General features: G+C 46.5%; 1 long non-coding RNA gene and 1 other non-coding gene across 2 annotated transcripts; both read right to left on the minus strand.

Annotated features, from left to right (window-relative positions):
* Positions 1 to 3177: 3177 nt before the first annotated feature.
* LOC105707548 (uncharacterized) lies at positions 3178 to 15062 on the minus strand. The gene is made up of 5 exons (XR_010342005.1): positions 14615 to 15062; positions 9999 to 12380; positions 6952 to 7040; positions 6252 to 6301; positions 3178 to 5731 (listed from the first exon to the last, which is right to left on the minus strand). It is a non-coding gene; the product is annotated as an uncharacterized LOC105707548 (long non-coding RNA).
* LOC135276071 (5S ribosomal RNA) lies at positions 9574 to 9692 on the minus strand. Its single transcript, XR_010343643.1, has one exon. It is a non-coding gene; the product is annotated as a 5S ribosomal RNA (ribosomal RNA).
* Positions 15063 to 21898: the final 6836 nt, after the last annotated feature.

Genomic DNA, 21898 nt, shown 5'->3' on the forward strand with positions numbered 1-21898 from the left:
CATAAGGGTGAGGAAAGCAAACAAACAGTTCCCACAGCCTCTAGAATAAACAGATCACTTTATTAGACATTTTACGGATAGCCATTAATTTCTTGCTAGATAATCAAATAGCGAAGGGTTTTCTATTTATCCTGACAGCACGATTTCGAACTGATATCATCCTCTCAGTGCAAATGTCGCTATTCCAATCCTCGTGGAATGTCCCAGGCCAATAAGTAAATAAAGACACAAGATGAAAGATATGATGAAAACCTGGTTCCTAGGGTGGGTGCCACTTTGATGTCTACGCTTTTTGTGAGATGTCGACGGCAATGATCATTCTCTCCTATCAACTTAACAGTCTTTGTAGCAAAGCTTGTTACTTCCTCACTCTGTAATTAAAAGCACCAGGCATCAGTGTCTGGCTTTCACAGGCCACATGATGGAAGCAGGGAGAGAGAGAGTCTTAAGCAACATTTAGGGCAAGCGGCCGGGTAAGCAGAGAGCCTGGACCGGGACTGTGAGCTCAGATTTGTTTCTGGTCAGTTTTGTAATCTCTGATAGCCATAGAGTGGGGGTCACTTGTGAAACTATGTTGAGAAGCACTGAAACCCTATGTCCAAGACTCTCAACATCAGAGAATGAGAAAGTTCCTGAAATATCCACTGTACGACACACTTTTGAACCAGGATCTTCAATGTCATCTGGAAGGGATAACCAACCACCAATGACCCACCCGCTGACGCCTGAGCTTCCGTCACTTTATAACTCTGAGCACAGGACTAGGTCCCAGGACAGGCTGAGTGCTTTGACTCTAGGCTGGAGTCAGGGAGAGTTGGTGTTGGGTGCTCAGATGTGAAGTCCTGGCGTGGGGGTGCAGCAGAGACCTCCCTTGCCTGCCCTAGGCCCTTGCCCCAGATCCCGCTCTGCCTCGGGGAGGGAAAGCTCCTGTCCAAGCGCAGCCCCCGTGAGGCCTGAGTGCACCTGTAGTGCTGGCACAGAGGGAGATGATCTGGAGGAAGGAGAGAGAGTGTGGGCCATACGCTCAAGCTCCCTCGCCTTTCTAAGCCTTTTCTACAGAGGAGGCTCTTGGACAGGCGAGAAGGAGTGCACCGTGTGAAAATATTGAGGGTCATATTCTGAGAGCCAGCGCAAGGGCCTGGGCCAGAACAAGTGCCGTGAGTCGAATGACGCAGAAGGGAGAGGGAGGAGGAGGAAGCAGGGGAGGGTGGCGGGGGTCAGATCACATCCGCAGCTTTGGAGACCATGGAGAAGAATCAAATCCAGGAAGAAGAATGCACTGGAGGGTCTTAAGTGGAAGGAACAGTATTATTTAACTTGTGCTCATAAGAGATCACTCTGGGTAATGGAGAGATAGCGAAATAGACAAGAGGGAAGACAGGAAGCAGAATGACCACTGAGAAGTGAACAAAGTAGCCATGAGGATGGAGGAGAGGGCGGGAGCGGTCTACGCAGTAGAGATAGCTTCCCTTGTACTGATTCAGGTATGTCCTCCTTCCTGGCTTGACGTTGTCTCTGTTGCCAAGAACTCCCGCTCCATCAAAGCTCTGAGGTCGCGGCCCTGCATTCCCCTTCCCTCTCCCAGCTCAGCACTTCATTAATACTTGTAATTGTTTCTATTAATCAGATTCTTGCATCATTCAAACCTCATTGACATGCTGTCTTAGGCAGCTTGGGCTGCTGTAACAAATTCTCATAGACTGGGTGGCTTAAACAGCAGACATTTATTTCTCACAGTACTGGAATTTGGAAGTCTAAGATCAAGCTGCTGGTTCATTCAGGGTCTGGTGAGGGTCCAGCTCCTAGCTCTCAGGTAGCCTTCTTCTTGCTGTGTCCTCACCATGATGAAAGGACAGGAGAGGTCTCCGGGGTCTCTTTTAGAACTGCAGCAATCCCATTCTCAAGGGCTCTACCCTCATGACCTAATTACTTCCCAAAGTCCACACTTCCTAATCCATCACACTGAGAATCAGGATTTCAACACCTGAATTTGGAGAGACACAAACATTCAGTCCGTAACATTCCACCCCTGCCCCCTAATTTATTCTTGCATACAAAATACATTCATTCCATCCAAGAAGGCTCCAAATTCTTCACTCATTCCAGCATTCACTCTAAAGTCTCATCTAAGTATCATCTAAATTACATATGGGTGAGACTCAAGGTATGATTTATCTTGAGGCAAAATTTCTCTCCAGTTGTGAATCTGCCAAACTCAACAAGTTATAGTGATGGGGAAAGTATAAGGTACACATTCCCAATCAAAAAGGAGAAAATTAAAAAAAGAAGAAAAGGGTGACAGCCTCTAAAAAAAGTCCAAAACCTAGCCACTTCCAAAGCTACTTGTATATTTCACAGTTGTTTTTTCTTTTTTCTTACAGCACCATTCCCACTCCTTGCTGCTAATTCCCGTCGTTGTTCAGGCTGCTGTAACAATCTACCATCGACTGGGGGGCTTAAACAATAGATGTTTTTTTGTCAGAGTTTGGGAGGCTGGGGAGTTCAAGATCAAAGCACTGCCAGAATCGCTGGTGAGGCCTACTTCCTAGTTTGCAGAAGGCTGTCTTCTTGCTGTCTCCTCACACTGCAGAAAAAGAGAGTGAGAGCTCTCTGAGGTGTCTCTTTTACAAGGACATGAATTCCACATATGAGGGCGCTGCCTTTGTGACTTAATCATCCCCCAAAAATTCCACCTCCTGATGCCATCACATTGGAGATTACGTTTCAGCATGTGAATTTCACTGGGACATGAATACTCAGTCTGTACATTTCCGACAAATGATGAACCATTATGTTCTCCCATAGGTGAGAACACCGTGGTGAGGGCAACGCATTAACTTGTCCAGTGTCACACAGCTACGCCATTGTGGTAGAGGTGACAATTGAATGCAGATCCATCTGGTCCCAGAAACCAGCCCTTCCTCCAAGTTGAGTTGAGCCTGGTGGAGAACTGGGAGGGCCCCTCTGAATAGGGCTGAGATGAGCATGCGCTTTTTGTCCCCTTCCTTGCCCCCCCCCATTTTAACTCAACCCACACATATGCTTAGAGTAACCTCTTACCTGATGCCAATTAGAAACCTGTTTGTCCTGATAATTTAAAAAAAATCACTGTCCAACCCAAGTGGAGATCAGCAATACTCTAGATCTGCGGGCACTGGGCCCTAGGAAAATCTGTCTTTGAGGAGGTTTGCTGTGGTCAACTTCTTCTTCGTGTTTGTTTCTTGGGGGTAGAACCTCCCAGGAGAGATAGTCATGCACTTCACAGCGTGACGGGAACGTGGGGTCACGCAGAGGGCAGGTATGTGTCACTGTAGAAACGCTTCCATCAGCTGCATCGTTGTGAACGAGCAGGTGACTCCAAGACACTGTGGCAGCTTTTCTAAAACTATTCATCAGATTGGAAATCCCCTTTTTGTGGAAAAATCCCACTGGCACAGTACCCCTTGGAAACGCTAAGCCCTGGAAGATAGCCAGTGACCCCAGGGGAATTGTTTCCATGTGTGCATGAGACTCAGACACATTTCAACCAGAATGTGCAGTGCAGGGCAGTGGGCATGAAAGCTGGACCTGAGGGCCACGGTCAGGGTTCCCTTGCCAGGGCCAAGGCAGATAGTCAAGAGGTCCATTCCCTCTGCCTTTTCCATTGGGTCACTGCCTGGCTGACAGCTGTTTCCTGTTATTTTTTTGTGGAAGCATAAATCTGGATGCATTTTTCTTTGAACGAGATTTTCAGATTTTTATCAATGAGACATAAGTTTAGTGTACCATTGACCTCCTCTATATAGAATCAATGTGAGGAAATCTCACATATAAATATGCAGACTGATAACAATAGCCAACATAAAAAAGTGTCACCACTTTGCTAGGCAGCATGCTATGTAATTTTCATGCCTTTTCCCATTTAGTTTTTTTAAACACCCACAGAGTACATATTATCATTGCCTCAAATCACCCATTAAGCCAAGAAATTGAGCACTGCCAATGTGTCCACTGTCATTGAGAGCTGGGCACTTGATGCTGAGTAGAACAGCAGGACACTGTCCTCATGCAGGTGTGGGGGTGGGGACAGGAAAGGACACTGAGGCTTAGTGAGATCAGGTCAACTTCCAAGGTCATACAGTGAAAATTTCAACCCAGGGCTGCTGAGGGGGCACAGGTGACCTTGTCCCCACCTTGGTCTCATCCTGGAGCCCCCCGGGGAAACTTACAAAGTACACATGTCCCTGCTTGCACCTGTTAGCACTCTCAGCCATGGGTAGGGTCATTTTTGTTTTTGTTAATAAATAACATCAAACTGGTGATGAAATCTTCTCCAGGCAACAACTTCTGTGGATAGCTTTGGCTTAATGCACTGGGGAGGCAAGAAACTGCCCAGGGCCTCTCTGAGTCCTCTGTGGCCCCCACGCAGCAGCCTCCTCTCCATTCAGGCAATGGGGCTTCAGGTCAGAGGAGTAGAGTCCTTTGGTCCCTACAGGGGCATTTCTGAGGACAGTATGATTTGGGGCACATAAAAACTGCTCTTCCTTTAAGTCAGTGGTTCTCCAACACTAGCTGAATTGGAAGCATCACCAGTATGTTTTAGGACATAGATATTTGCATTCCCGCCCCAGAGTTTATTGTTCAGGAGACCTGGAATGGGGCTGAGAGCTTGCATTTCTGCCAAGTTTCTAGGGGATATGAGTGTTTCTGGGCAGGATCTTATTCTGGAGAACCTCTGCTTGGGCTGAAATGGGACACATTACCACCAGGTTTTCAAAGAGCGAAATTCCACTATGTGATGACGGCCTCTTGCCCTGTGTGTGTTGTCAGCCCTGGCAAGGCAGGAGGCACTCTGCTTCAAAATCATGGCATCCCAGCAGGTGAAAGCTGCGTGGGATCTTAGAAACATCCACCCAGTGCCTCTCAGTCCTAGCACCATTACCTGGCAGAGCTTTTGAAAAATGCTGCCCTGCTTAAGTCAGAACCTTAGGGGAGGCCTAGGGAATCCGCCTGTCTCAGGACCTCTGCGGAGCAGACTGGCTGAGAACCTGGATTTACTACAGAGCTTCCCAAAGGGAGGCCCCTGGGCCATCAGCATCACTAGAAGCCTTGGTGGAAATGCACATTCTCAGGCTTCATCCCAAACTATGGAATCAGAAACTCTGGGCATGGGGACTTGCTACGTGCACTGTCCCCCATGTTCTTTGGGGAAGGCTGATGGATTTAGGTTTTGAGCCACCTCTCTAGAACATTTCCTCATGTTACAGGTGTGACAACCGAAGGCCGGAGGTTAGAGCGCTTGGACAGCATCACGCAATCTGCCCATGGAAGAGTTGGTCTTGAAATCGGGCTTCTGCACCTGGCCAGGACTCTCCCATTGCCTCCCTGCTTCCCTTTATCAGAGTTCTGCTCAGGGCCCAGGCCCTCCCCTGGAGGTGCTAGGACAGTCAGGGTGGCCATTTCCTCCAGCTTCTCCACACAGTCAGGCACGAATCCTCTTGCTCAGTGAGCTGGGAAGCACAGGACGGAAAGCAAACAGGCAGCTCAGCCAAGCGAATAAAATGAGGCTCAGGGACTGGGGATTGTTCATTTACAGGATGACAAGTCTGGGCTGCCAGAGCCTGGGCGTCACTCTCAGCTGTAAGAGCAATGCTCAGAGCCAGAGCTCAATGTTGCCAAATCCCATGGTCGTAACTTCAATACGAGGAGCAGCTGGACCATGCATATAATGCCTCGGAAAGCCAAGTTTCTCCTGCAAGGAGGAAAGGAAGTTGTAGAGAATAAGTAAAGTTGTCTAAGAATAGCATAGTGACCATCTTTCATGAAAAGAAAAAGAGAATTGTGCCTGCAAAGGGCTAGCTGTTTAATCTAGGAGGTTTATTAGCATATAAAAGGGGGTTTATGAGATGTTTGTATTCCTACTCAGCTCTGCCTCTCTAAGCACCAGAAGCCCAGAGAACAGCAGCTTGGAGGCACCAGCTGTGCTGGAAAGGCCTTCTATTTGGGACAAACTGCTCTTGGATACAGAGCCCCCAGAGAGCAAGGATTTAGGGCGGCTTGTGCCAGTGCGCTCTGTAGCAATGCTTCTCATGCCTGAATGTGCACACGCATCGCCCTGAGGTCTTGTTAAAATGCAGATGCTAATTCTGGGAGCCTAGGGTGCGTCATTGAGATTCTGAATTCTAAACAGCTGGTGAGTGTCCTTGATGTTTTTCTCCATGAGTCACATTTTGGGGAACAAGCTTCTACCGAAAGCCACTTAGGGCACTTACCAGGAACGTGGCTGGTAGCTTGAGTGTCGAGTAGTCCTGGGTCTAGATTCCTGGGAGGGGTAGGGAGGAGAGAAAGAGCAGGCTGCCGTGAACACATCCGGGTGGGTCCTTTCTCTTTGCAGGGTCAGAATAGGGTCAGATAAGAACACATCGGACTTAGATATAGAGACCATATTGGAAAAGACCACTGCTTCCCCGGAAGATCACATCAATATTGGGAAGGCTCAGACAACAAGATCTGCAAATGTCTCCCAAATCAGGCAGGCAAAAAAGAGTTTTCTTTGAAAGGGAAGAGTAAGCAAGGCTGGAAAGAATTGGTGTGGGGAAGCGGGACGGGCAGGTGGCCTAGCAGGACAATTGATCAGAAAACTGACAGCCAGTTCTTTTCACGTCTCGGGGGAACGTCAAGGAGGAGCTGTCCACCTTCTGTTGCTGGCTTAGGCTAAAGGTGGGTCTGGGGGAAGGAGAGAAACTTAACCAAAGTTTGGTTAATTCAAATGAGCAGCTATCTTGTCCAGATTGGTCACTGTGGCAAGCAATTCAGCTAACTATTTCCAAAGAATGGAAACGGTGGTGAGTCTGTGACTGTGTGTGTCGCGGGTAAAAGAGGAGGCATCATGCATCTTATCCAAGTCCCGTCGGGAATGGTAGGCCTCTGCAGTAAGCCATTTCCAGGAACAGAAGGGTGGGGGGTTCTTACGTGTCCCCGTTTTCCAGGATCTCAGGTTCAGGTAAAGTTGAACATTACTGCTGCCTGTCGTGTGCCATCACTTTGGTTATCCGTCATTCCTGTCAATGTAGTTTTCAACAAGTTAAAAGAAAAGACTCCTGCAAATATAGAATGAACACAAGCCAGATATTTCACTCAACTCATCAGTGAAGAAGTAAGATGATAAAGTTGATTCAGAAAGAAATAGAAGAACAGGTTTTAGTCTAGCGGAAAAGACATCTTGAAATGTTTGCTGACTTACAGGCAACGCTGGTTGGTTAATGTCCTGCAGGGCAATAAAACTGGAATATTTGGACTTATTTTCCTACCGGACAGAAATGATACGCATTTCTCCTAGACAAGGCCTCTGAAGTATCATGTAATCTCAGTGTCCAGCCTCAAATAATAGTAACTGGCAGAACAAATGTAAGTGCATGCCCTGAGATAATTAAATAATTCTTGCGTGGTCTTAGTAAACATAGCCCCAGTATTGTAATAAAACCTCGTGCCACCCACTTTGGTACCTTATTTCCACATTTTAAATACCTTTTCTTAACATCCCTAAGAATTTATATAGGGCCTGATTATGAATTGACCTGTTCAAGGCATATTAAGGTCATAACCTTATTCCAGACGAGCATTCCGATCAGGAGAACAGTCTTTTTATAACCATTGGCAGGAGGGTGGTGATAATGTTTTGCTGTTTCGTATCCCAGGATTTTCCATTATTTTGGCAAACTTTAAAAGATTGAGGGAGGAAAAAAGAACCTGTTTCTATTAACATCACCCCACAGATCAAAAACAGTTTAGTAAGTTTCAAAACAAAAATATTTTCCTGAGGGCTGAACAATGCAAGCTACCAGCAGCCTCGGGCGTCAAGGCTCTGCTGCGGAGTGCTGCCAAACAGCTATTATTAGTTTTCCCCGACCCAGAGCCCTTGTTTGCACACCCAGATGAGACTGCGTTTCCTAAAACCATCAAAACCCGCTTTAATTAGTCTGTTAATAGAAACTTGTTGTGAGTCCAGTTTCTCCTTGCCTCCAATCTTTGCCTCCAATCTCTGTTAATTCAGTTGAATATCACATAGCAGGAGGAACCCAGTGATTCTGTTAATAAAAATAGGCTGACTTATCAAGGTTTTAACAATCAGAGTGAAAAACAGGAATCATTTAGTAATCCTTCCAGCTCAAAGGTGAACAACACGATGTTTGTTCTCTGCAAACCCTTGGTGCTCTAAACAATTGAATTGCCCATGTTATTTAAAGGGAAGGTGTTTTTAGAAATGGATGCCAGATAAGGATGCTTCTCTGAGTCGCTGAGCTCAGCATTCCTCTAGAAATGGAGACTGTACACGCAGGGTCCCATTACCCAGGGAAGACCGGAGCAGCATAGGTGAACTGAGAATGCAGGCTTTACATGGTAATGGGGCAGAGGAAGATGAGGTGGGTGAGGAGGGAGGAAGACGGTGTTTTTAGCTGCATTTTCTGCTTATTAATCCTCACCAGTGCATTATTTTTTTCTTCATGGCATTGATCATTATCTGACATTCAATATATTTTGCTTTCTGTTTCTTTGCTGTCTCTCTATACCCCACCTTCTACCCGCCCCACTAGAATGTCACCTCCATCAGGGCAGTTTTTATTGTTTTATTGTTACTGTTAGGACCATACCTGACACATAGCAGGCACTGTTGAAGTTAGAATAAAAATGTAGAGATGAATGTCTTAAATGTAACACTTTATTTGGGACGCGAGAATTGCAATGAAGGGCATACACAGAGATGGGGTAGTCTTCAGTATGATGTCCAAAGAACAAAGAGGTTGGAGGCTTTTTAAAACGATAAAATGTTAGATTTTTTTTTCCAGAATGTTCTTTGGCATGGTAAAGTTTTGGGGAGCTGGCAGGCTCTGCTTGGTGAGTGATGGCGGTGGGTAAAACTAGTCTTAGAGTCATGGCAGGGTGTTTTAGTAGCCATGAGATGAGACTGGTTTCAAGTTATAGGCAGTTTCTGCAGGCAGGCTTGCAGACAATTACATTTTTGGAGCAATATTTTGTGCCCTGCGTGCATTCCCCAGGCCTCTTGACTCTGTTTAAGTCAGGTGCAATAAGAATGACCCAATTTTTATGACCAACTCCCACAGCCTCAGTACATACTGGCTGAATAATAATGACGAATGAGAAGAATGGATGAGTGAATCCAAGTGCTCAAGAGAGGAGCTCAGAGTGGGAGTCGCCATGAAATCACAGGTGTCAGGGGATGGGCAGAAATCCTGGGGGGGTTGTGGGACTTGGGGTTTGAGCTGATATCTTGGCTATACATTTAGTCAGTTGCTTTATTGAAAAGGGAAACTACTTCTATGCCTGAGACCAGCACTTCCCAGCTCTCTCCACACATGGCCTGTCCTCTCTTCTGGTGTTCCACTCTGTCGTCAGAAGCCCACCCTTCTTCCCTCTGTCTCTTTGGAGGGCCGGGAACTCTCTGAAGTTCCATGCTGTTTCCTGTTACTTGGCCCTCATGCCTCCCCCTGCCTGTAACAACCTTCCCCTCCTTATCTGCTTTAGAGGAACTCCTAAAGTTCAGCTAAGAATAAACTCTTTTTTATTTTTTTTTAAAGCCTACAGCACCCGGTATTCCCAGGCGATCTCCCATCCAAGTACTAACCAGGCCCAGCCCTGCTTAGCTTCCGAGATCAGATGAGATCAGTCACATTCAGGGTGGTATGGCTATAGACAAGCATACACTCTTAAGCCTTCAAAGCCCAGCTGGGAGTTACCCTTTGACCTTTACCGAGCAGCCAGCACATCCCCTTCATGCCGACCTTCGGTTTGTGTCTTTGACCTTCTATTGTTACTGCTCTGAGCTGGAACAATTCCACTACAACTGCTCCAGAAAACCCTGGATGCCTCTTATTGAGCAGCGATCTGTTCTTCTAGGTCCTGGAAATTGGGTGTCATTTAATTTCAGAACCGCCCCAAAAGATAGTAACTTATCATTCAACAGATGGAGAAAATGGAGTAAGGGAGGTAGGATAATTTACCTGTGACAGTGACACAGCTCACACGTAGCACAGTTTGATCAGAAGATGTGTCTGACCCCGAAGACCATGCCGGTTGGCAACGTAACAGCACTGAAGTACACTTCTGGCCGTCTCCCCACCTGTTGGGATCATTGCCACAAAGAGCAGCCCCGATTCCATGATTCCATGGCTTCTTCCCCCACCTAGTCTTTCTGGATGTTGGCTCTATAAAATTCCCTCCAGGATTTCTGGCAGGTTAAGGAGGGAACCTCACATGTGCTCATGGTCTTGTCAAATCCCACGGCTGTCACTGCTTCCTGCCACACCCCGACTGGGCACATAGGGTCCCTGAGGCAGCTCCCCGCTCCCTGTGGCACGTCCGGGTTGGGGTCTGGCTGTCGGGTCCTTGCTCTCCACCAGGTGTCATGCTTCTCCTTCTAGGAGCTGCTCCGATACCCAGCTTGCCAACTCTGGAGGAAGCTGGCCACTCCTCAGGCTCCCTGGGAGGCCAGGCCTCAAACCGTGATTGCTACACCCTAATAATTTAGAGTAAAGCAGCCTTTTCTGTTTTGTCACCTTGCTGCAGAAGTGCATAGGGCTTAGACACGAGTCGCTGGGGCTGTACTGGACAATCCCGGCTGTGTTGAACTGGGAGCACCTTTCCCCTACGAGGGCTGAGGTCTGCTCCCTGAGTGTGTTTGTGGGACCCAGATGCCCTGCCCTTGAGGACGTCCCCCGCCGTGCACCTGGCTGCCCGGGTTTACATCGTCACGGCTTCAGTACACGGCAGAAGGGGCTTCACACTGCACATCAGTATCGGGTGGATTCCTACCATTGGGTGGCTGGCCTGGCCTCCAAATTCCACAGCCTCAAGTGCGGCCACCACTGCGCACTTCCTGCACCCTGTCGCCCTGCACACGACTGTGCGTCAGTCCTCCCATCGTCCGGGTACCTTCCACAACACCGTCCTCACCACACGTTTGTTGAGCAGAAGTGTGAATGAAGGCACAGACTTCTAAATTGCATGCCTGGGAGTTTTTTTTACTGGGTTTAACATTGAGGCTTACTTTACTTCCAATATGTTTTGTATTTTAAAAAAGATTCTGCTTAATTTTTCTGTGAACCTGAAACTCCTCTACAATAGTTTATAAAAATGTAGAGATTTTGTGTAGATGATAAATTAAAAACAAACAAACAGCTGCTTTGCTGAGCTTCTTTGCCGTCTACACAGAACTCATGTGATGGTTACAGGTTTCATGCCAACAAATACAAACAGGCGAAAACATCAGTCTGTTAGTCAGTCAATAACCACGTAATCAGGGGTTCACCCAGAACCTTTGGTGTTGGGTCCTGGGACTATACAAACCTCATGTGCTCACACAATGGTCTATACCAAAAGGAACATAGATTTTTTCCCATTGATTTCAAACTTAATTGCAGAGTGATCAGAAATCACAGGAAACCTGTTCTTTGGTGTCTGGAAAGCTCTGCTCTGGGGCCTCACAGGTAGTCCATTGAGTTCAGGTTTCGAGGAAGCAGACAAGGTATCCCCATGCTCTCGGGAAACACAGACCTTTCTCTGAGACTCCGCCGCCCACAGAGATGCTCAGCATCCTCTCTTCTCGTGTTCCCTTTCCCCTTGTGAGCCCAACTTTGGGAAGGACTCAGCTTGCAAGTTGTCCACAGCTTCTTTGAAGTCATACGGTAGAAAAGAGAGCTATCTCCAGATCAAATTGCTGTAAAGAAAACCATCGTCAAGAAAAAATGTAAAATGCCCTGACGGGGCTGTCCGAGTCCTGTGCCATGCTGGGTTGAGAAGCAGGCTGCTTGGAATTGTCAGCCCAGTTGAGTGACAGTGGCCAGGTAGGTAAGAACAGTTGCTGTAAATTCCTGGGCTTTGTGCCGCTTCTTGCCTCACAAAACATTCTGCTTTCATCTGCCTCTTGGTTCCTCATGTCAGCTCTTTGACGTCCGCATTATCTTGCCTTAGGAATCAGGGATTTCCACCCCTGTGGCCTCTGTTCTGCTCACTAGCATCCTTCTGTGACCCAGATGTAAAAGCATCGCACAGAGGTACAGGCGATCGGGGTTCTGATCACAGGCTGGATGTTCAACTTCCTGCCTTACCCTGGGTAAGTCTTACAGGTTTTTCTTCTCCATCTGAAAATTGCAGCAGTTGAATCAAATCAGTGATTTTTCAGGTGAAATCTTCTTCATATATAAAATGAGCAGCTTTGACTGAAGGAGGAATGGGCCTGGAGTCCTTTGTGTCTTCCTTTTGGCCTCCCTGTCTTCTGTAAAATCCTCTCAGGCACTGCTATAACCCCTAGGGCTCCCTGGAAATGTTGACCTCATGATAGGTACGTTTTTGTTTACCTTCGCGTTATGCGACATTTTGTTTCTCTGTAAAAGCAAAAAGATTGGATTCAGTTGTCCCCAAGGATGAGCTGATGACTGTGGTTTAATCCCAGGCTTGGGGGATGAATGAATGGCCTGCCACCTCTTACTAATGAAAGGCTTTAACTTCTCCATCCAGTGGAAGCAGTTTCCTCCATGGGAACTAAAAGAGGTCACACGTGAAAGGTGAGCCTTTTCGAACACTGGGGCTGCCTCCTCTGGCTCCTGGGGAGATTCCTTCCTGCAGCATCAACTTAGAGAAAGTTTGCTTTCATGCTTCAGGTCCTCTCCTTGGATACCAAGCAGAGATAGGGTTCCCTATCAGGAGATCCCATTACATGTGTGGCCACACATGTCTTTTGAAATGTCTCTGGGGAAGAAAAGCTCTCACCAAAATTATTTCCTTTCCTTTGGAAAGATTGTTTTTAAACATAATTTAAAGATTCACGGGCAGAACTGTTTCTGGGCAAGATGGAGTAACAGGGACTGGATTTATATTCCTAACTGAAAACAAAACAAAATCAAAACCAAAAAACTAGACAAAATATATAAAATGACAGTTTCAAGACAGGGAACATCAGACAATGGAGGACAATTAGCCCTGAGAGACAAGAAAGGAATGAGGAAACTCATATGATTGTCCCAGCTACTTGCCTTGAGAGTTTCCAGGCTGCCATACAAGGAAGGAGAGCCCAGCTGGAGCCTGGTGGACTCTGAGTTGAAGAGATAGAGCGGAGAGTCCAGGGAGAACCAGCTGGCTAGGACTGATAGGAGGAATGCCAAAGAGGGGACACATGCATGGAGACAGCAGGCAAGAGAGCTCTGAAGACTTGCAGAGGGTCCCCCTCAAATATTCAGCAAATTATTAATGGGTTCATACATGAGAAAATTTTGTTAAAGGCTGGGGAAAGAATATTTGAAAGATTTAGATTGAGCAATGCTCCAAGCTTACTCAGATCTCTGAATAGTGCCTGTTCTCACCAAGTCTGGAAAAATCCTGTAAAGTTTATTTGTATATTTTTTTTGGAGAAATGTCTGCTCAAGTCCCTTACTAATTTTTAAATCACTTTGTTTTTGTTTTCGCTTTCAGCGTACAAATCTTTAACCTACTTATCTTTGCTTCTAAGTATTTTATTCTTGGAATAAAATATTTATTCTGATGCTATTGCCAATGGGATTGTTTCCTTAATTTCCTTTTCAGATTATTCATTGTTAATGTATAGGAATGCTGCTAATTTTTGCATGCAATTTTGAATCTTGTGATGTTCTGAATTTTCTATCCTGCTGAATTAGTTTTTTTTGGTTTTAACGTAAAAACATTTATAGCTGTAAACACATTAAAACAGAAGATTCGCCATTAACAACCTAAGTTTATTTGAGGAACTAGAAGCACTTCAAGGTACTAAAGTGTGTGAGTGTGTGTTTGTGTGTGTGTGTGTATGTGCATATGTATGTGATCTAAAAGATTTTCTATATAAAAGATCATGTCATCTGTGAGCAGAGATAATTTTATTTCTTCTCTGTCAATTTGGATGTCCTTTTATTTATTTTTCTTGGTTTATTACTCTGGCTCAGTCTTCCCATACAATATTGAGAAAAAGTAGTGAAAGTGGGCGTCCTTTTCTTCTGCCTGATCTTAGAGGAAAGTATTTCATTTAATGTCTTTCATCATTGAGTATGATGTTAACTGTGGGTTTTTAAAATATATAGCCTTTATTATGTTGAGCTAGTTTTCTGTCACATGACGATAACAACAATCCCACAATACATAATATAATATGTATTATGTTGCATATCATTTTTCCAATGGTGTTTTGAAAGTTCTTGGGTTCTGTCTATCCTCTAAATTGTGTGGGTCTAGAATACAATCTTGTGTTCAATGATGTTATCTGGAGCCTTATATGAGATGAATTGTGTAAAGTGCTTAAAGCAAAGCTGGCTACAGCCTAAGCCTTTGATCCACTGTAGCTTTAAGTGTGTCTTTATTATCATTATCATCTCATTGACGGCAGTCTCCACAAACTCCACAGCAACGGCCCACTGCTGGTGGGGCTCTCCCAGCTTCACGGAAGGCACCTCTCTCAGGTTCCAAGCTCCTCTTAGTGAAGATCCCAAACATGTTTGATTGTATGGTCTGGAGTGCATGGACCTGGACATGCCTACAAAGCTGGGCCCCAGAAAAGAGGGCCACAGAAATTGACCAGAAAAGCAAAGCAAACCAAGATATAAGACAACAGTACCTTTGGTCCACCTGAATGTTTACTCTCCACAGTCTTCTCGGTAAGAATCACTTGGAGAGGCCGGGCGCGGTGGCTCAAGCCTGTAGGGAGGCCGAGGCGGGTGGATCACGAGGTCAAGAGATCGAGACCATCCTGGTCAACACGGTGAAACCCCGTCTCTACTAATAAAAAAAAAAAAAATTAGCTGGGCATGGTGGTGCATGCCTGTAATCCCAGCTACTCAGGAGGCTGAGGCAGGAGAATTGCCTGAACCCAGGAGGCGGAGGTTGCGGTGAGCCGAGATCGTGCCATTGCACTCCAGCCTGGGTAACAAGAGCGAAACTCCATCTCAGAAAAAAAAAAAAAAAAAAAAAGAATGACTTGGAGAAAGCCACGTTCACATCTTTATCTACGGAATGGGGGTGGAATGGTTTAAAAGCCTTGGGTAATGAGCTTGTAAATGCACATCTACATCTGATGAAGTCATCTGATGTGGCCCAGGAGACAAGTGGCTTAAGGGTTATGCACGAAGGGGTTACAGTGAATGACAAGTGTTCCTGCTGTAATGTTAATATCCTTCAGTGCTTATCACCCAGAAGCAGGGGCCCAGCAGCTGGTGCCAGCTGGCAATGGGATATGCTGTTTGTGTGGGCTACTCTGCCCACAGCCCAGGGAGGGACAAGACTTTAGTTTATCCCATGAGCGTTGCTTAATGTCTGAACATAAATTAACAACAAATTAACACCAAATTAACACCACTGAGTATATCCAGCCCAGATTTTCAATGAGTGGAGGTTGAGAGTGGTAAGGGTCAGGTGAACAAATCGAGACTGAGTTTAGGAGTTAATTATCGCCCCATGAAGTCTGAGGTGTGTGAGCTGCCTACATATATATATGCATGAAGACTCCTCTGGACCCCATCTTGGGATCTAGAGCCCTTCACACTCAGTCTACTGAGTGATCTCACCAATCATAGAAATGCTTTTACAGTTCAGCTTGACTCCAGGCAGCGCTATGGTAAAGCCTATTTTGAAAACTCTTTTTTTTTCCCCACCACAAATAACAAACAAACAAATTCCCCAAAACCCCAGATTCCATGTTCCCTCAATGACCAATGATCAATTCTAACAAAGAAGGAAACGGGGCCATCCCTCATCCCCACCTGCTAGGCCCTTGGCTCTGTTCTTTATCTATAAAGTGATCTGATTTTTTTTTTTTACCAAGTCTTGCTTGAGCTCTCGTGTTCAGTGTTTTCACCATGCCAGAGCCTTTACACTCAAGAAAATGGGTCTTGATTCACAAGATAATAAACCAATGATGTTTTGTTAACCTGCGTGCTTGGAGAGAGCTATTGAATATTGACAACATTGATTGTCAATAACTGCAAAAACTCTTGGTTCCTATCATTCAGTGTCTGTTTCCCCACCAATTAAAAAAATTGTACATTTTTTTCTGATTCTGGACAAGCAGATTTTTATAGTCAAGAATTTGAAAATACAAAGCACGTTGACGTTAATAGCATTGTATACATACAGCCTTGCACAATTAAACTGAATCATACAGAAGCCGTCCTCAACAGCCTTAAAAAACCTTTATCATACAGTGGGTATTTTCTCACGGCACCTGATATTTTTCTAAAATTTAGGTTTTATGGCTGTCTAGCATTCAAATGCATGTGGCATCGAACTTTAGTTATTCCATCCCCTATCATGGTCCATGGTAACTGTTTCCAAATTTTCATGATTTTATATAAAACAGTGATAAACATTTTTGGATATTCATATTTGCAATTAACTCATTATCTCCTTAGGATAAATTCCTAGCGTTGGAGTGGCTGGGATGCAGTGCCTGCACATGTTAAAGGCTGGCAAGCTTTCTTGATGTTTGCCCTCCAGAAAGATTGCAGGAGTTCATTTTCCCACAGCAGTGCGGACCGCCTGTCACCCTGCCCAACAGCACTGGGCATATCCATTCTCATCAGTCTTAAAGATAAGAAACTGTAATGTTTTGTGTTTCTTTATGAGATAATCAGTCAGATGCTGCCACCAAGGAGACAGAGAAAGACAAAGTTGATTTTCAGTGCACAGTTACAGAGAGGGGGCCAAGAGACACCACTCAGGACCACACAAGAAGCACCAAGCTTTGGTCAAGGGGCAGAAGACAGGAGCTGGAGACGGCTTGGATCTCAGCCCTTATTTTGGTTTCAGTGGAAAAGGCAAAGCAGGGCAGAGTGAACAATTTAGGACTGGCCAATTGGAATAATTTCAGGGGGCTTTTGGTGGTCCCTGGTTGCCTGGTACCTGGCCCTGGACTGGTCAAGGTAGAGGAATATTGCCTTTAGAGATGTACAGGCCAGATAGATGGGAATGGCTCTGGATGGGTTAGTCTGTACATCAAAGACATGATCCCAGCTGAGCCCTTTGCTGTTTCTAAGGACTTGGCTAACCCCAGAAGCCATCCTCAGCTGGAAAGTTTTTTTTTTTTTTTTTAATATCAAACATCGTCCTCAACAGAAAATAAAAAATTTATGCAAAACAGGTGAGTAAACAAGTGAGACCTTTTTTTACACCTGAACTGCAAATTGAAGAGCTTACCTGCATGGGGGCAAATCTCCATTCTCTGATGATTTCACATGCAGATTTGACTATTCTCGAAACAACAAAGCTAGATTTTGTAGACTTTGAATAGTTTCAGGTGTCAGTCAACATCCTCTGAGTAGATGATAGGAAAGGAAAGCACTTTTCCCCCTAAATTCATCCCAGGTCCTAGATCCGGAACTGACATCTCCCTGCTGGTCATTGGTTATATTGTTTCTCTTGTTTGGAGTACTTTGAAGAGGGCACCTGGAGAAGGCGACCCAGGCCAGGCGGGTATGTGAGGGCAGGTGGTGGTCACTGAGGTGTGTTTTAACTCTTGCTCGTCTTTCTCCATGCTCGGCTCTTTGTATCTGGGCATCAACAATCATAGAAATTCTTTTTATGGAAAGCGAGAACATATTTGCTTGTGTTCTTGCTGAGGCTGTAGATGTAACAAGAGTTATTGGTCACACGTGGTTGGAGTTTGGATAACCTGAATCCCTATCCTGAACAGGATTGCCTGCAGGCTGAGGAACTTCCTTCCTGAGGTGTTTGTGGAGGGTCCTTTTTTGTCTATGGTGGGTAAAGCTTATACACGGTGGCACCAAATGTTCTTGAGCTAGAGGTCAAAATCAACCTCGTCTCTTGGCTTCTAATAGCATTCTCATCTTAATAACATTCACCAAGTCCCTACCATGCAGGAGTTTTATTTTGGAGAAGTGGCAAAGAGCCATATCTACCAGTTCCATCTATCCACCCACCCATCCACTGATCTATCTATCTATCTATCCATTTATTAATTTATTCATCTGTTCATTGGATTTCTGCTACTGGTCAGCTAAAAAACAAATTTATCTCGTATCAATTAAGATAAGTATAGTTGTGCTATGTAATTCACACTTAGTGAATTTAAACAACAGTTGATTTCATCTGTACATTACATGTTCACTACAGCTTATCTGGGGGGCTCCACTCCATGCCATTCTTACTCTGGGATTCAAGTGATGGAGTGATGGGTACCAAACACTGTTGGTCACTGTTGCAGAGGGAAGGAGCGCTCTGGAGGCAATTAAACTCTTTGGCCTACAGGGGCAGATGTCATTTCCCTCGTGATCCTTGTCCAGAGCCAGCGCATTTCCCCATCTTCCTAGGGGACCAGGGTGGCCAATTCCTCTCTGAGCCTGGAGGTCATAAGTGTCCCGTATTTCCTGAACAGTGTTGCTGACCACAGGTCTCCTCTCTGGTCTGGAGACGGGTGGTTTCTAGTCACTTAGTGGTGAGATAGTTTTTCACTTTGGTCAAGACAAGAGCTGCTCATTGGTCTGGGCTGCTGTTCGCCTGGGGAATCGGGCATGGTTTTTTAGAACGTGAATATGGATCTCAGGCCACAGTTTGGAAAACGTCACTGTTTGAAAAAAGTTTTCCTCTTACAGCTTAATTTTTTCCTTGCTACATATTTCAGAAGAGGGAGATATAAAAGGGGAAAACAAGACACGCACACATGTAATCCCAAAGCAAATACACCTGCAATCATCTTCATTCTTTATCTTCCTCCTTCCTTCTCAGTCTGTGAGGCACTTGTTTTACTTTGGTCATTTTAATACTTGACTATTGCCTACATTTAAACGATGAGACTCCCAATGGCAGAGACATTTGAAACCTGCTTTTATTTTGAATAATGTTTTTGGTTCCTTGTCTTTGGAAAGCCTTGGCTTTGTTCTCTGTGCCTGCTGCTTCATTTCTTTAGACCCGGCCAAGGAAATTCCCCTGAGCCATAGATATCTGCAAAACCTGCTGTCTTATGAACTTGCAAAGGGCAGAGGGAGATCGCGGCCCACTTGCCATGTGGCCTCATGTCAAGGGACACCGTGTGATGTGGCTTGGAGACGTGCACTTAATGCCGGTGACAACAGCTCTCAGCTGTCGCTGGCCACCGCTTACTTTCTCCAAGTGCGTCATATATCACCTGGCAATAGCACTGGCCTCTTTGGGAACGTGGGTTCACAGGGGCAGTGTGAGGGCTCTTGGCTTCCCAGGGATAGGGGAAAAACGCAACAGAAGGGTTTGGGGCCAAACCCATTTCTTCTCCCCAGAAGGACCACCTTGGGTCTCTCACGGTCTTCAGCTCCTCTTTGCAGCAGTACTAACCACGGTGGGCACATCCTGCCAGCAGGACTTCTGCCTGGGGAGGCAGAAGTACCTTGGTCACCCCCTTGCCTTGAGCACACGAGTGCCAGGCTTCAGAAGGCAGACAAGCCCCACACGGCTGTAATTAGGGATTTTCTTAAGTCCCTGTCACTCATGATCAAGGGTGGCCAGGGCTGGGGCTCACACTTCCTCCCAGTACTTCCAAGCTCTTGCATGTGAGCTTCTCTAACTAGGCCTGGGGGCTGAGCGAAAACCAGCCTGCCCCTCCCACCAGTCCCCACCCCGCGCACCTCCGCCCACAGCTCTCTCTCCGCCAGGTCTGAGCCAGAGACACCCTGAGTCCTGCGACACTGGTGACATCAGCAGGACCCCAGGGGGTCTTCATCTCACTCCCAAAAGCAGGCAGCTTTCTGAAAATCACCTTCACGGGTCTGCCTCTGCTCCACAGGGCCATGGATGGCTCAGGGGCCCAGCTCCAACTCACCCGCCAGGGTTCTCTGTCCCTTTCAAATCCTGCCTTTCCTGCCTTTCTGACTGTGTTCCCTCCTCCACTGCCCTGGGATCTTTGCCTGGAGGAGATCTTTGCTCTCCTCCCATAGACAGAAACCACACGCACACACACAAACCCACACAACACACCATCACACACACAAACACCATGCACACACATAAATCCACACACCACACACTAACATCACACACACACACACACACACACATAAACCCCACACACAAAACCCCGACATCACACACACAGGCACCACATGCACACACAAACCCACGCAACACACTGACATCACGCACACAGACACCACACACATACAAACCCACACACAACACACCGTCACACACACACATAAACCCACACACAACACACTGACATCACACACACTGACATCACACACAAACATAAACCCACACACAAAACACTGACATCACATGCACAGATGCCACACACACAAACCCGCACAACACACTGACATCACACAGACACCATATACACACATAAGCCCATACAAAACATACCAACATCACACACACACAAACCCACACACAACTCACTGACATCACGCACACTGACATCACACACAAACATAAACCTGCATACAACAAACTGACATCATACACACAGATACCACACACACAAATCCACACAAAACACTGACATCACACACACAGACACTGTGCACACAACACATACCAACATGACACACACACATAAACCCACACACAACACACTGACATCACACACACAGATACCACACATAAACCCACACAACACACTGACAATCACACACAGACACCATGCACACACATAAACCCACACAACACACTGACATCACACACACAGACATCACACACACAAATTCACACAACACACCAATATCACACACATAGACATCACATACACATAAACCCACACATAACAAGCCAACATCACACACAGACACCATGCGCATACACAAACCCACACAACACACGGACATCACAAACACAGACACTATGCACACACATAAATCCACACATAACACGCCATCACACACAGACATAAATCCACACACAACACACCAACATTACACACAGACACCACACACACTCAGACCCACACAACACACCATCACACACAGACACCACACACACTCACTTCACACACAGACACCACATGCACACACCATACACACTCAAACCTCTCTCTTACACTCTTACATCACACCCTCACAGAGTCATAACACATAAGCATACTACACACATATCACACAAATACTCACAAACAAGACACACAGACACCCCCCTACACACACACACACAATGCATGCACCATACAGCCGCCTCCCCAGCCCCATACCCTGTCCATAGACAGACCATAGAGGGCAAGAGGGACTGGTGCAGGGGGCACAGCCAGGCTGCAGGGAGGTGTGTGGGGCTGGGATGCGAAGGCAGCAGAGACCTCCCTGCTTGCTCTGGCATCGGAGGAGGGAGGGAGCCGCGGCAGCTGCTCAGCTGTGGTTCTGTACCCGTCCGAGATCTCTCACTACCCCTCTGCCTCCCTGTACTCCTGGGACCTGCTGAGCCAGGCAGGGCAGGCTGGTGGCGGCCCAGTCCCTCCTGCAGAGGACCTGGATCTGGGCTGTTCCCAGGGCTCCCATCTCTTGCTGAGTCTGGTCTCAGGTGCGCCCTCCTCCAGCAGGAGGTGACAGCAAGACCAGCCTCTCCTGGTCACAGCGGTCATTCTCTCTCTAGAGCCCTGCCCTGGGCTTCCCTCCCTCCCTGCCTGGTTCTCTCTTCTTTCTGGGGATTGCCCCTAGTAAACACGTGCTCCCCGGGCCTCATGCCAGGGTCTGCTTCAGAAACACAGGCTGCTTGGCGGGCGAGGGGTTCCCACGGCTTCTTTCTGCCCTCCCTGCCCTCGGGCTCTGCCAGTGATGGCTCCCATTCCCCTCTCTCCCCTGAAGAAGAGCCTCCACCAGGTCCTGTTGTGGGCCTGTCATTCAAGGGTCTTTGGCTCTATCTTTGGTGGTGCAGGTTACATGGTGTCCCTCTCAAAATTCAGATGTTGAAGTTCTCACACCCAGTACCTCAG

This window comes from Aotus nancymaae, unplaced genomic scaffold, assembly GCF_030222135.1.
Source record: "Aotus nancymaae isolate 86718 unplaced genomic scaffold, 86718_ANA_hifiasm-v0.15.2.pri h1tg000001l, whole genome shotgun sequence".
NCBI lineage: Eukaryota > Metazoa > Chordata > Mammalia > Primates > Aotidae > Aotus > Aotus nancymaae.